Source organism: Dipodomys merriami, unplaced genomic scaffold (genome assembly GCF_024711535.1).
Source record: "Dipodomys merriami isolate MVZ:Mamm:240054 unplaced genomic scaffold, mDipMer1.0.p SCAF_227, whole genome shotgun sequence".
NCBI lineage: Eukaryota > Metazoa > Chordata > Mammalia > Rodentia > Heteromyidae > Dipodomys > Dipodomys merriami.
In genome coordinates, this window is record NW_027203682.1 from 905551 (window position 1) to 919797 (window position 14247).

Sequence of the window (14247 nt, forward strand, 5' to 3'; positions counted from 1 at the left end):
AGAAAGAAAGAAAGAAAGAAAGAAAGAAAGAAAGGAAGAAAGAAAGAAAGAAAGAAAGAAAGAAAGAAAGAAAGAAAGAAAGAAGGAAAGAAAGAAAGAAAGAAAGAAAGAAAGAAAACTGCATACTACTTTCTACTGTATTTTGACCAAGAGAGTACAAAATTTCCTTTCCTCCACACTCTCACAACATTATTACCTTCTGAGTATTTCCAAGGGCAGGTTTTTCCTATGTGCAGTACCCCAGACTGGCCTTAGAATCAAATCCTCTTACTCCAACCCCCTAAATGCTTGGAATTACAAGCCTTTACCACCACACCTGACTCCTTTGATTTTGTTGAGAAGAGTTATAATAGTTATGAAGTAGTATCATAGTAATTTTGAGTTGCATTTCTCTAATGACTTCTGTTCACAAAGCATTAAGCCAGCATAGAAGTGGTATTAAACACAAATTTGTAAACCCACTGGTGATTTTCAGGGCTTTTTGGAAAGCAGGGCTATTCAGAACTTTCATCCATATTAAATCAAGTTTATTGTTAATCTCATCTTTAATATCTCTATACAAAATGAATACTTAATTCAATATAGTAGAAAGGAAAAATTAAGCAACTCCTAACATTTTTCACTTTTCAATAAAATGATATTGCTTAAATCAATTTCTGTTTATGCTTGAGACTATACTACTTAATTTGGTTAGACCTTTTACAAAGCTTTATATACTTTATTTATTTTATGTTGATTGCTCTTTCCAAATCCTGCATGTCTAATTTTGGTTTCTTTCAGTCTCATGTAGTTCAGATTTCAAACCGTAGAATAAATGGAAGGAAACAAACAAACAAAAAAAAAAGATTTCCTCTCATCTGATGATGCCTCTACAAGAATGAGGAAAGAGTTCATCCTGCTAAGGATCTATGATAGAATTTCAAAAAGAGAATTCATTTTTCTATGTTTTCCCTATCTTTGTGATGTACCTTAAATTATATAAAACAAAATACACTGCTCAGATACTCTTACGTTTTATCAGTTTTGTACATTTTCTTATGGACTTCACATCTGTCTACAACATTCCTTCTTTATAAATGTCCCTGATATTTTTACACTATCAAGACATAAGATAACCAGTTTGATTTACAGCATGAGAGTTATCCTCCTGGCTTCCTTGGAAGCAGAGCATGGTCAATAGATAACATTACTTCTGGTTGCTCACTTCATGTAATGGTTTCTGTAATACATTTTATTTAGTATTTTAAAAACTGTTGGCTAAACTCAAAAGCTCATTCATAGAAGTTTATGTTAAGTTTTTCACAAGTTTTAATTCTCTTAATTCTTAAGATAACATTTGCTATAATACTAATATTATTACCATTTAAGTGTTGGGAAAAATTGTAATTAAAGGCACTAAATGCATGGCCCAAATACACACAGTGAGGAAAAAAATGAGTCAAAGTTTCCAAAAGTCTTTCAGCAATTCAGAAAAGGTAGGTAAAATCTCACCATTCTCTTACACTCTAAATTCAATATTAATATTGCTCAAGAAGTAATAGCATAGCAATTATTGCCGATGATGATTGTTTTCTGTCACAATTTGTCTTCAACACAGACTGTGTTGTTAACATTGCGTTGTCATGCACAGAATTGAGCTTATACATTGAGTTTCAAAGACAGCCAAATTTCTTCTGTACTACAGTTCCATTTTTCTTTTTAAAAAGTACCAAAACTTTTAAATATCATCACTTTCTGTCTTTTAAGAATCCAAAAGAGAAATAAATTCACATTTAATTTAATAAATTCACCTTTTCTTTTAAAGCAAAGTGCTTTAAAAGTAGGAGATGATAAAAACAGGCCCCCATGAAGTAAATTTTCTTCTACTTTTAAAATTATTCTGAAAACCTTGTGCTGGTTGGTCACACCCATAATCTTGTTTACTTGAGATATCTACTCAGGAGGCTGAGATCTGTGGATAACAGTTGGAAGCCAATCAGGGCAAAATTATTTTTGAGATTATTTTTCAAAAAAATTTAATGAACTAGCAAAGAGCCAGGAGTGCAGATGTTGCTCACCAATCTAGAGAGGAAAGGCCTAGCAAGACCTTAAAGCCCTGAGTTCAAATTCTGAGCACTCCAACACACTTGTGTACCCGTGCGCACACACACACACACACACACATTTATTCAAAATACCCTCGTGTCGGTGTTTTGCATTAATTTATTTGTTAACAAGATTATATGGATAAAATAAGGGAAATAAACTCTTCAATCTCAGAACATTTTTATACATTTTTTATTTTAAAAATACTGCACAGAGGGGTTACATTTACATGAGCAAGGTAATGAGTACATTTCCTAACAAGCATTGTTACCTCCTCCTTTATTTTTCCCCCACCATCCCTTCTCTCCCACCTCCACAAGTACACTCCACTCCTCCTCTCTCCTTCCCCTACCTAAATTGTAAAATTCATTTTTCATCATACGTCTTGTGCATCTCATTGTTACAATGGGTCAACCCATATCCCTATTTAAGCATTTTGTTGTTTTCTTCTTCTCCCCAAATTAGAGAAACGTATATACAAGATGTAGGCGCACCAACTTCAAATCCAGTGAAAAAAGGGGTTATAGCGTGGTTGAGGAACATATAAAGGAACAAAAAAAAATCACATTGTACAGTATAAGTATGTTAGAAATAATAGCAAGATAGAATCACTTGTGTACCTATCTTGGTGTTCGTTTAGCTTAATATCATCTTATCTGGTCAAATGCACATAGCTTAAGACATTTTCTGATAATCCCGGACATATATTAGCTATTGAAAATAAGAGAAACCATGGGACCTATATTTCTTTGGAGTTGGCTTACTTCACTTAAAAATTTTTTTCCAAATCTTTCCATTTCCTAACAAATTGGGCAATGTCATTCTTTCTGATGGAGGCAGAGCATGCAATTGTATATATTTACCAGGTTTTCTTGATCCATTCATCTACTGAGGGGCATCTGGGTTGGTTCCATATCTTAGCTATGGTAAATATTGCTGCAATAACCATAGTTGTGCTGGTAGTTTTAGTATGGTCTTGTTTGTGATCCTTTGGGTAAATGAACAAAAGTGGGATTGCTGGGTCATAGGGGAGCTTTATGTGGAGTCGTTTGAGGAAACTCCATACTGCTTTCCAAAGTGGTTGAAGACTTTTACACTCCCACCAAGAATGCAGTAGGGTTCCCTGGTGGCCCCATCCCCTCCAGCATTTGTTGTTGTAAAAACATGGATTGCTTCACTAATTTTCAAGTCATCCTTGAGCAGGGGCCATGCTAATCTTCTCTGTATCATTCTGATGTTAGTGTATAGGCTGCCAGATTAAGCACAGAACATTTTTTATATAGAAGGTGTAATTTATTTTCTTAGTCAATTCCACAAAAAAGTAAGTTCAAAAGAATTGTCATGAAATTTTAGAATCATGCATTTCTTACAAAAGCACACATTTTTGATGTTGGCATAATTTGTGGAGGGGAAGGGGAAAATGTTTAAATAGGGATACAGGTAGACCCATTGCAACAATGAAAGGAACTTTACAACTTTGGTATCTCTACTACTGCCATACCTGCAGATTGTAACTTCATTGCTTCTTTTGAGGTAAGTATCACTATTCCTGGGTCTGCTTGGACTGTGGTCCTCCTAACACAAGCAAAACACATAGCACGCATCAAATGGTTAAGAGTTTCTGAAACTTCCTTTTTTTTTTTTTTTTTTGGTCTGGGCTTGCCTGGAACTGCAATTCTCTAATCTCTGTTTTCTAAGTAGATAATATTAAAGGTTTGAGCCACTTTATCCAGTAAAAGTATACAATTTCAAGATATCTTGATATTGCCTATATTTGTGCTTAACATATATAGCTAACCTTAATTTTCTCCCTCTTTTGTTTAGTACTCTGTGTTGAAAACATTGACTTTCTTGATATACATGGCTTTGTTTTGGGTGGAATCCCATCACAATCCAAAAAATCTTCCAAAAAGTTTATGTCAAGAATCATGGAAAAGAAGGCTTCATGTTGGAAAGAAAACACTGATCCTTAACTTATAATTGCAGTATATTTATAGTGTTAGTCAATACTTTCTGAAGTATGAGAAGAGAAGGAAGACAGAAATGTGAAAGATGTCAGGTCTCTGTGGAATTTCTGTAGTTGTCACTTCATGTTATATTCTTCCTTAAAACTTGCTTTATTAAAAGCCTCTGGGTGGATATTTGTTGGACTGATTGGTAACCTTACCCAAGAAATGAAGCTGATTTTAGAAGGTTGATGATTTGGTAAATAAAGGAATGATGAAAATGAGAACAGATATTGTCACAGAATGAGCCGACAAGGTTCATTGCTGAATAGCAAAACAAAGAAGTTTCAAGTCTGATGATGCACATTGGAACATATATAGATAGATACATATATGTATACATATACAAACATACGTGAAAAAGTATATATGCAGTAGAATACAGAGAAAGTTTGTGTGACAAGTATTAAACTATATCAAACTGGTTGCAGGAAAGGTCCAGTAAAATATCAATAGTTTAGCATAGATTTTGCATAGATTTCTAAAGGATGAAAATTCTTCCCTCATTTTATACTTTACAAATATCCTTAGTATATTTTAAGTTTTTTATATTGTAGTTGGAACATGTATATAATGCTGAGAATTGGAATTACATAAAGTATGCAACATGAATAGGTCAGCCAGAATAGGAAAGTTCATTAGATTCTTATTTCCAATTAACCACCAGGAGAAAAGAGTTCCAGTTCAGATTTTAGGTAGAGCACTGGCCTTGAACACAAAACGACCAGTCAGGCCATGAGTTTAAGCCTTAAGATCTACAGAAACAAAAACACAAAATATAACTTGGAGTTAGATATTTTATAATGAAGCATTTTTATATACTCTACATTGTTAGAAAGACTAGATTTCTGTGTTAGCTTTATAACCTACCATAATAAATGATATTGTCCATTTATTAAAGAGAAAGGCTTACTCAGATTTATAAGTTTGAAGGTTTCAGTGTATGTTCAGTCGGTTTTATTGTTTTGGTGGCCTGTGACAAGACAATGTCAAGGTGAGGAGTATGACAAAAAGAAATGTTTTTGACCTAGAATGATTAAAAGAGAAAAGAAAGAAGATGAGAGTGCATGTTCTCATAGGTTTTATTCTGAAGAACTTAATCTCCAGAAGAACTATTCAGGTATTCTCCACAGTCTGGGAGGAAATGGAAAGTCATTTTTCTTTAACACATAGGTCTTTCTGGGGCATTGTAAATTCAAATGGCAACATCTTCACCAATGATAATGACTTGTCCAGGGGTGGAAGCAACTAGATATTGCTATAAATTCCAATCAGATCCTTTTTCTTCTCATACCATGAAAGCCTGCCACAATTCCCAATCAAATCCCATCAAAGATTCAAACATTAATGCTGTCCCAAAACTTCTGTATGCAAACCCAGGTACATTCACTTCATTTAAGATGGCAATAGTATATGAAAATTTTAAGTCTTCCATAGAAAAAAATTCATATTAAGTGAAGTAAGCCGGTACCAAAGAAACTTAGGTCCCATGGTTTCCCTTATTTGCAATAACTAGTATATGTCTGAGTCAAGCAGAAAAGGTCAGATAAGTTGATTTTAGGGAAGTGAACCCTAATATATGTATTCAATTTTTTTTTCTTTCAGGTGATTGTTTCTACACATTTATAAGATTATTTCTTTGTTGCTTTGTATGTCCCTCCCCCATGGTATAACCCTGCTTTCACTGTATTTGAGGTTGGTATAATTTGTGGAAGGGAAGGAAAAAAACAAATCGTTTAAATAGGGGTACAGTTGGATCCTTTGGAACAATGAGATGTACAAGTCGTTATATGGAAAAACGAACTTTACAACTTTGGTGGGGGCGGGGAGGAGGATTGTGTGGAGAGGGAGGGGGTGGAAGGATGGGAAGGGAAGGGATGGGAAGGGGAAACCAAGGAGGAGACTACAATGCTTGATAAGAAATGCACTTATGGGCTAGGAAGGTGGCTCAGTGGTAGAGCGCTTGCCTTGCATGCTCAAGGCCCTGGGTTCGATTCGTCAGCACCACATAAGCAAAAAGGAAAAAGCCAGAAGTGGTGCTGTGGCTCAAGTGGTAGAGCACTAGCCTTGAGCTGAAGAGCTGAGGGACAGCGCCCAGGCCCCAAGACCAGACCCCCCCCCAAAAAAAAAGAAAGAAAAAGAAAAAAAAGAAATGTACTCATTATCTTGCCCATGTAATTGTAACCCCTCACAGCGTTTTCACTATAAAAAAAAAGAAAATTTTAAGTCTTCCAATTACGTTGTCACCAAGGAAACAATTACAATATTTCCTTAAAAAATATCTAGATTGTAGAACACTTTAATCAGAAAATTGAAGGAGTAACCATTATAGGATTTAATTTAAATATTTAGTCACTGAAATGGATATTCTATATCCACAACTTAGAGCCCTTTCAAAATACATAATTACAAACCTCATCCATTACCATCTTCCGTGAAGACAGTCCTTGCTGAAAACAAACCAAATGTGGTAAACCAATTAAAATGTACGCCATTGTCAAATGCTGTTGTTTTAAAGCATGGAAGTGACAGCACAATTAATGCCAGTGAACAGCTGGTTCTAAGGAGTTTGGAAAGTGATTACTTTGTACTCTAGGTGGAAAAATCCACAGATGTTTCCGATTGTGCTTCGTTTTGGCATTTGTAATATATATTTTGGAAAGCACAATGAATGAAAGCATGTTGTTTTATAAAGATTTGCTGGCTGACAAACTAGGGAAAGAAAACTTATTGAAATGTTTCAAATGAGAAGACAGACAATAAAGTGTGTAAAATGTGGTATGCAGCTTTAAATACAGACTGAAGCAAACCAAAGAATGGGAAAAAATTTTTCCTTAAATGCTTTCTGGGTATATTGTGCTATACACTATAATGATGAAATGATCATTTCTTTGGAAAAGTCATGAAAAAACACTGTCACCTGTTGAATTTCTTTATAAAGTGAATCTTAAATGACAAGAATGAAGAAATTTAAATATGTTAATAAAACATTATCAAGTATTACTTTAATTTTTGATTAAAAGTTAAATCAAACTGACAGACTATTAGTCCATTAAGATTAATGTTTCCTGTCATATGTTATTTTCTTTTTGTTCCTCTTTTATGGGTGGTGATTTTTTTTTCAGAAAGTCAACCTAGTCTTAACCATTATCCACAAAATTTATGCTGTCATAGAATCAGAAAGTTTTTTTTTATTAAATTAAGACAATAGTAGGCTCATTTTATGCCAAACCAAAATATAAACACCAAAAACATTTTTCACTAAAAAAACACTCAAAAAATCATGAGGTTTTGGGGGAAGATGGAGGAGGAGAAGCTGGAGGGTAAACAAGCTCTTACATAGAAAGCAGTTTAAATGTTCCAGTCACACCAAGTGTGCCATCACAGTACAGAGAGTTTGGCCAAAGATGGAAAATCCAGGCAAGATGACAGATCTGAGCACTTGCCAGTAGCCACAGCTGAGGTGGCAGTAGGTACAGCGCCAGTGGCTATAGCCACCATACCTACAGAGAGGGTCCATGACAAAGGCCCCAGACGTGGCTGGTGAGCAGATTCTACTCAACACCAGCAAGAACTGACAAGGAGCAGATATCTTCATCCTGCAGATCACAGACCAGAGATGACCCAGGAACCAACACTCTTACATGAGTAGAATCCTGACATCCTTACTCCTTCTCAGGGATCAGAGGAGGGAAGGCCGCCCCTCCCCCACTACCAGAGATCTCCATCTATGTTACTGACCTCCCCAGGGCTGAGCAGCTAGCTCCAATTCAGGCCTTGGAAGAAAACAAAAGAGTCATTTAGTAGGTCACAGGAAGTAGACATGACCTGTCAGGCTCAGCTCCACACAGGGGAATGTCACCCCACCAAGCCAGTGGAGCCTCTGTGGAGTGATGTCCTTCACATGGTAAACAGAGCCAGAGGCTGCCCCTCCCTACAACAGCCTAGACAAACAATTGAAACTAAGTAAAAAAAAAAAAAAAACCCTGAGAATGGGTTCCATGAGTGTTTCAGGAGTTGCCCCTCAGGGAAAAGCTACCATTTTCTGAAAGGCCCCAACCCTACCTCATCATGGCATTTACACACTGGAGGAAACTGCCATCTTCCTCTTTGGTGATATTCAAAGCATATCTCCCTCCCACTGAATAGCCTGGGAAGAGGATCACAAAATCCTGGGTAAAGCAGAGCATTTTTCTGCCTGCACAAAAAAAACTGACTTAAGAAACCAGTCAAGCAAAATGAAAACTAAACACCACAAGCACACCAGAGACTCCACCAAGAGACAGGTTATAGACACAGGAGAGATACAGGGTCTTATCATCCCCCCCAAAAAAAACCCCAAATAAAAGAACTCTTCTTTTTAACCTTTTTTTCAATTTTTAAAAGTGTTTGATGTTAATTTTTTCTCATAATTTTTATTTTTGATGTGTGTGTGTGGGTTTAATCTCTTTTGACCTTTTGGTCCTTTTTTTATTGTTTTCATTTCTTTCTCTCTCTCTTTCTTTTTGTTTGACATAATTGCTGTTCTGCTCATCCCCAGATACATACCAGTGGTCAATTATTAGACCTTATCCCCCATTGTGTACATACTTAATCCTGAAATTTATTACTCGATTCAAAAAATCTTAGGCTTAATTTCTTTAATGGCAGTATTATCTCTTTATACCAGTATAATTTTCAATTAACTAATTTTAATTTTCTTTTATTTTTTAGTTTTTCATGTTTCCTTTCTATCCCTCCTCTCCTCTCAACCTATCCTTTTCTTCTCTCCATATCATTTCTTTAAAGTTACATAATTTTTAAGTGTTTCACTTCTTAGATTTAAATTTTTGTTTATCCATTTTTTCTTTATTTTTAAAAAAATCTCTCTCCAATCATTCTGTACAATGCATTTCCCTCTCAGAGATTAGGACTTGGTTAAATTCACTCTTTTTTTTCCACCAGATTTCTTTTTATTTTTTAATTTTTTTTTGTGGGGGATCCAGTCGTGGGACCTGAACTCTGGGCCTGGGAGCTGTCCCTCAGCTCTTCAGCTCAAGGCTAGCACTCTACCACTTGAGCCACAGCGCCACTTCCAGCTTTTTTCTTTTTGCTTATGTGGTGCTGAGGAATCAAACCCAGGGCCTCAGGCATGCAAGGCAAGCACTCTACCACTGAGCCACCTTCCCAGCCCAAATTCACTCTTCTTTTACCTCTCCACATCCCTCTAATCCTATTTTTCTCCACAATTCTCCCTAAACCTAATAATTTCTGGTGTGTCAAATCCTTTTTGCTTTTATTACCCTATTAGTCCATGGTTGTTTGATGATGAATAGATTGTATCTGATGTACTAGATTGTATCTGCAGCCATTTTGACTGTGCAACTATAGGACTCCGGTTGATGCTTGCCTTAAAATAGTGGTCTAGCACAAAATTGGTTTACTTTCATACCAAATGGGCAGAACAAGCCAGAAAACACAAAAAAATGGCAAGTCTGGGTATATGAATTCCCACTCATGATAATCAGGTGACAGAATATTAATGAATAATCCAGAAGAGAGTACCCAAAAAGCTCTACAAGCCTTACTGGTATACATGGTGAATGAATAGATTGAAAGGTTGCAAAAGACTCAGTGTGAGCGAGATAGAGAGCGAGAGGGGGCAAACCAAAGATTAATACAGGAATCTTGTGAGCATGAGGAAGCTACTCAAAGATTAATACAGGAATTGCGTGAGCAGGTTAAAAACAGTCAAAGAGAAATACAGAAATTGTATGAGAAGGCTGAGATCAGTCAAAGATAAAGACAGGAATTGCATGATTGTGAGGAAGCTGTTCAAAGAGTAATACAGGATTTGCGAGAGAAGGATGAGAATAGAGCAAGATCAATAAAGGCATTCATGGAATCCATGAGCAGACAGCTGAATGAATTAAGGGAGACCACAAAGGGAATGCTCAATGGAGCCCAAGAAAAGTAATGGGAGTCCAAGGAAACCATAACGAATCAACTAAGTGATTTGAGAAGAAACACTGACCACCAAATTAAGGAAGTAAAGTTCATACAAGACCTAAAACAAAGCTGCAACAAAGAATTTGAAGCCAGCAAAGCCAAACAATTAGAAGGAAAAGAAATAAAAAACAAAGTAGAAAGTCTTGACAGTTGGTTAGACCATGTAGAAGATCGGATCTCGGGAACTGAAGACAGCTTAGATATTATAGAGAAAGAATGTATAACTATCCAAGAAAAATCCAAGAAATATGATATATCTATTCAACATTTGGAAAGCACCATCAGAAGGCCTAATCTGAGGGTAATGGGTGTAGAGGAGCACCTAGAGACAGAAGTTAACGGTTTAGGAAATTTATTTCACAGAATCATAGCAGAGAATTTCCCAAACATGCAAAAAGAAAGGCCTATTCAGATACAAGCTTTTAGAACCACCAAACCAGACTGACAAAAGATACTTAAACATGTCCTACACATAGAAAAACAACAAGAGCACAATAAAGGCCAAGAAACAGGATCCAAGGGAATTAAATTAGAACTCAACACTGAAAGCCACCAAAGAAAGTCCTATAACACTTGGAGGCTGAACAATACACAGTTGAATCACCAGTGGGTCATGGAAGAGATTAGAAAGGAAATGCAAATGCTCATGATAGTCCACAAAAATGAACACATAAATTACCAGCACCTCTGGGACACAGGAAATGCAGTACTCAGAGGCAATTTTATACCTCTGAGTTCCTACATCAACAAATTAGAGAGATCTGAAACCAACAATTAATGAGATATCTGAACCTCATTGAAAAAGAGCAACAAAATAAACCCCAATCCAGTAGATTGAAAGAAATAATTAAAATTAAATCAGAATTAAACGAATTAGAATCCAAAAAAAAAATAGAAAGAATCATCAAAACAAAGAGTTGGTTCTTCAAAAAAATTAACAAAAATTGACAGACGTTTAGCAAATCTTATCAGAAAAAGAAGAGCACACACAGAAATAAACAAACTCAGAGATGAGAATGGAAACATCACCACAGAAACAACCAAAAATCCAGAACATTATAAGGGAATACTTCTCAAATCTTTATGCTAATAAGTTTGAGAACCTGGTAGAAATGGACCTTTTCCTAGCAAATATTGACATGCCAAAACTAAACCAAGATGAGTTAAATCGAATTAACAGGCCCATATCATGCATTGAGATAGAAGCAGCAATAAGAGAACTCCGATCTAAGGACCAATGGATTACAGTGGAATTCTACAAGGCCTTCAAAGCAGAGCTCACACCAATACCCTCCAACTCTTTAATGAAATTGAAAGAGAAAGTGCACATGGAACTCATTCTATGAAGACATCCTAACCCTCATCCTAAAACCAGGCAGGGACTCATCAAAGAAAGAGAATTAGAGACTCATTTCTTTGATGAACATTGATGCAAAACTTCTCAACAAAATTTTGGCCAATCGACTTCAAGAATTCATCCAAAAAATCATACACCACGATCAAACAGGATTCATTTCAGGGATGCAAAGCTGATTCAATATATGCAAATCAATTAATATAATAATTAATACAATAATTAATATAATATATTAATATATTATATAAGGCCCAAATAAATATAGGTCCCATGGTTTCCCTTATCTACAATAACTAGTATATTTTTTAATCAAGCAGGAATGGTCAGATAAGTTGATATTAGGCGAAAGATAAGAACTCAAATGGTTTTTTTTTCTCTTGATATTGTTTCTAGCATATTTCTAAGATGATTTCTTTGTGTGTCCCTCCCCCATGGTATAACCCTTGTTTTCACTGTGTTTGATGTTGGTATAATTTGTGGAGGAGAAGGGAAAAACAAATTCTTTAAATAGGGATACAGGTGGACCCATTGCAACAATCAGATGTTCAACACGTTATGTTGGAAAACAAACTTTACAACTTTGGCACATGGGTTGGTTTGGGGGTGGGGAGTTGGGAAGAGATGGTAAGGGGAAACAAAGGAGGGGCAACAATGCTTGATAAGAAATGTAATCATTTCCTTGCTCATGTAATTGTAACCCCTCTGTACGTATTTTCACAATAAAAAAAATCATGAAATTTAAAGTAAAAATCCATGTCAATTTTTTTTTGTTGTTGTTGGTCGTACAGCTTGAATTCTGGGCCTGGGCAATGTCTCTCAGCTCTTCAGCTCATTGATACCACTGTACCACTTGAGCCACAGTGCCCTTTCTACTTTTCAAGTGGGTTATTGGAGATAAGAATCTCACAGACTTTTCTGCCCAGGCTGGCTTTGAACCACTATCCTCAATCTGAGACTCCTGAGTAGCTAGGATTACAGGCATGAGCCACCAAAGCCCAGATCCAAGTCAATTTGTAAAAAGCAAGCTTATTGAAACTTCTGGCTTTTTCCAATAAACAATCTTACTTTTTAGTATTAGTTTATAACTATGAGTTATTTTTAGATGTAACCATGAACTTTTTAATAGAATCAAACATAATTTTTACTATTACTCAGTATCTCACAAAATCCACTGTAATTAGCTTTCCCCAAAGTAAATTATTACAGGAAGTGGCGCTGTAGCTCAAGTGGTAGAGCGCTCGCTTTGAGCTGAAGGGCTGAGGGACAGCGCCTAGGCCCAGAGTTCAAGCCCCACGACCGACAAAAAAAAAAAAAAAAAGTAAATTATTACATACTCCATTACTCACTATTATTACACTCTATATTACATATAGTGTGAAGTGAAAATAGTTTGGATCATTTCATATAAATTATTAGATGGTATTTTAGCATTATAAATTCACATCTGTGATTTTAAAAGAAGGAAAGAAGATTTTAGAGTTAAAATCAAATGTAAATGTGTTGTGTGTCCTAATTAAAGCAAAATTTATGAGTCCATACAGACAAATTTATTTTCTTTCCACTAAAGGCTTTGAAGTAATACTATTGGAAATAGTGAGGCAAGAGGAGGAAGAATTCAAATCATGTCAAAGAATGTGTCTGTTATTCTGCTACCCCCTCCATTAAGAAGACCTACCCGGTCCAGATATCACAAAACTTCAAGTATCTCTCTTAGAAATCTATTTGGAAAAGTTCTAAATCACTGATTATTTATGTATTTTCTGTTAAATGAAACAAAATATAGACACAAAACAACTGAAATAAAATGCACACATATGTTGAAGTCACCACAGGTGGAAAAACAACCAACAAAGTAGAACTCCCCCAGGAACAAAAACTTGTTGTGCCTGTTTGTTTTTAAGCACAAAAACCTGAAATACATGTTACCCTTGAGTAGATCCATAAAGATAACTGTGTCTCAGAAATATGGTTGTGTTAATTTGTAATTAAATTCATCTAGATGAATGTAATATAGCAAATCACGTGAATGGATCAAATTGTTTAAAACAAATGTGACTGTATGTGGAGTGAGAGCTGCACATATTAAAAGAATAAAATAACAAAAATCATGACATACTTAAAAAATTCAGAAATTCAACAAATAAGACCAATGGTATCCATATTGAGACCTAAATCCTACTGATTTAACAAGAACAAAATATGCAAATAATAGAATCTGAGCAGGGTACCTGAGTGTACATAATTGTAAACTACTCCAAATTGTAGAAGACTGAATGTAGGTTATCTAAAGGAAAACATCAACCCATGATATAAATGACATTGAAAATTTCATGAAAAGATAGAAGTAGTTTCTAGAAAATACTATTTTAATAAGTGGTGATCAAAATCTTTCTAGTACTGACAAAATTGCATACCTATTTAGTTAGATCCAAAAAAGACTCAAGTTACGCAAGCTGATTTGAAACTTTGGCAAAGTAGCAGGATACAACTATATTGTTATTATGGATGTTGACTCCGGCATGGAATTAATTTCCTCTTTGATCTGACAAATGAATATATGAAAGAACAAAACTTCAGCTAAATATCAAGACCTAACTAAACATAGAACCAGAAAAGTGATCATGCAAGCCGTATTGCAACTGGGATAAAAGGAATATCAGTCATACTGATTCTGTATTTATTGTAAATGCTGATTTTTTCATAAATTATTTCCTTTAGCTTGCATTTTTAAAACATTGGTAACTAATTTTGGATTCCTCCTTCAATTTAGTTCTGAGTATGATGTATCACTTCAGTTCCTAACCCATATCC

At 35.4% G+C, this 14247-nt stretch overlaps 1 non-coding gene across 1 annotated transcript; it reads right to left on the bottom strand.

Annotated features, from left to right (window-relative positions):
- Positions 1–3243: 3243 nt before the first annotated feature.
- Positions 3244–3350, bottom strand: LOC138835079 (U6 spliceosomal RNA). The gene has a single exon (XR_011374421.1). It is a non-coding gene; the product is annotated as a U6 spliceosomal RNA (small nuclear RNA).
- Between the last annotated feature and the right edge of the window lie 10897 nt (positions 3351–14247).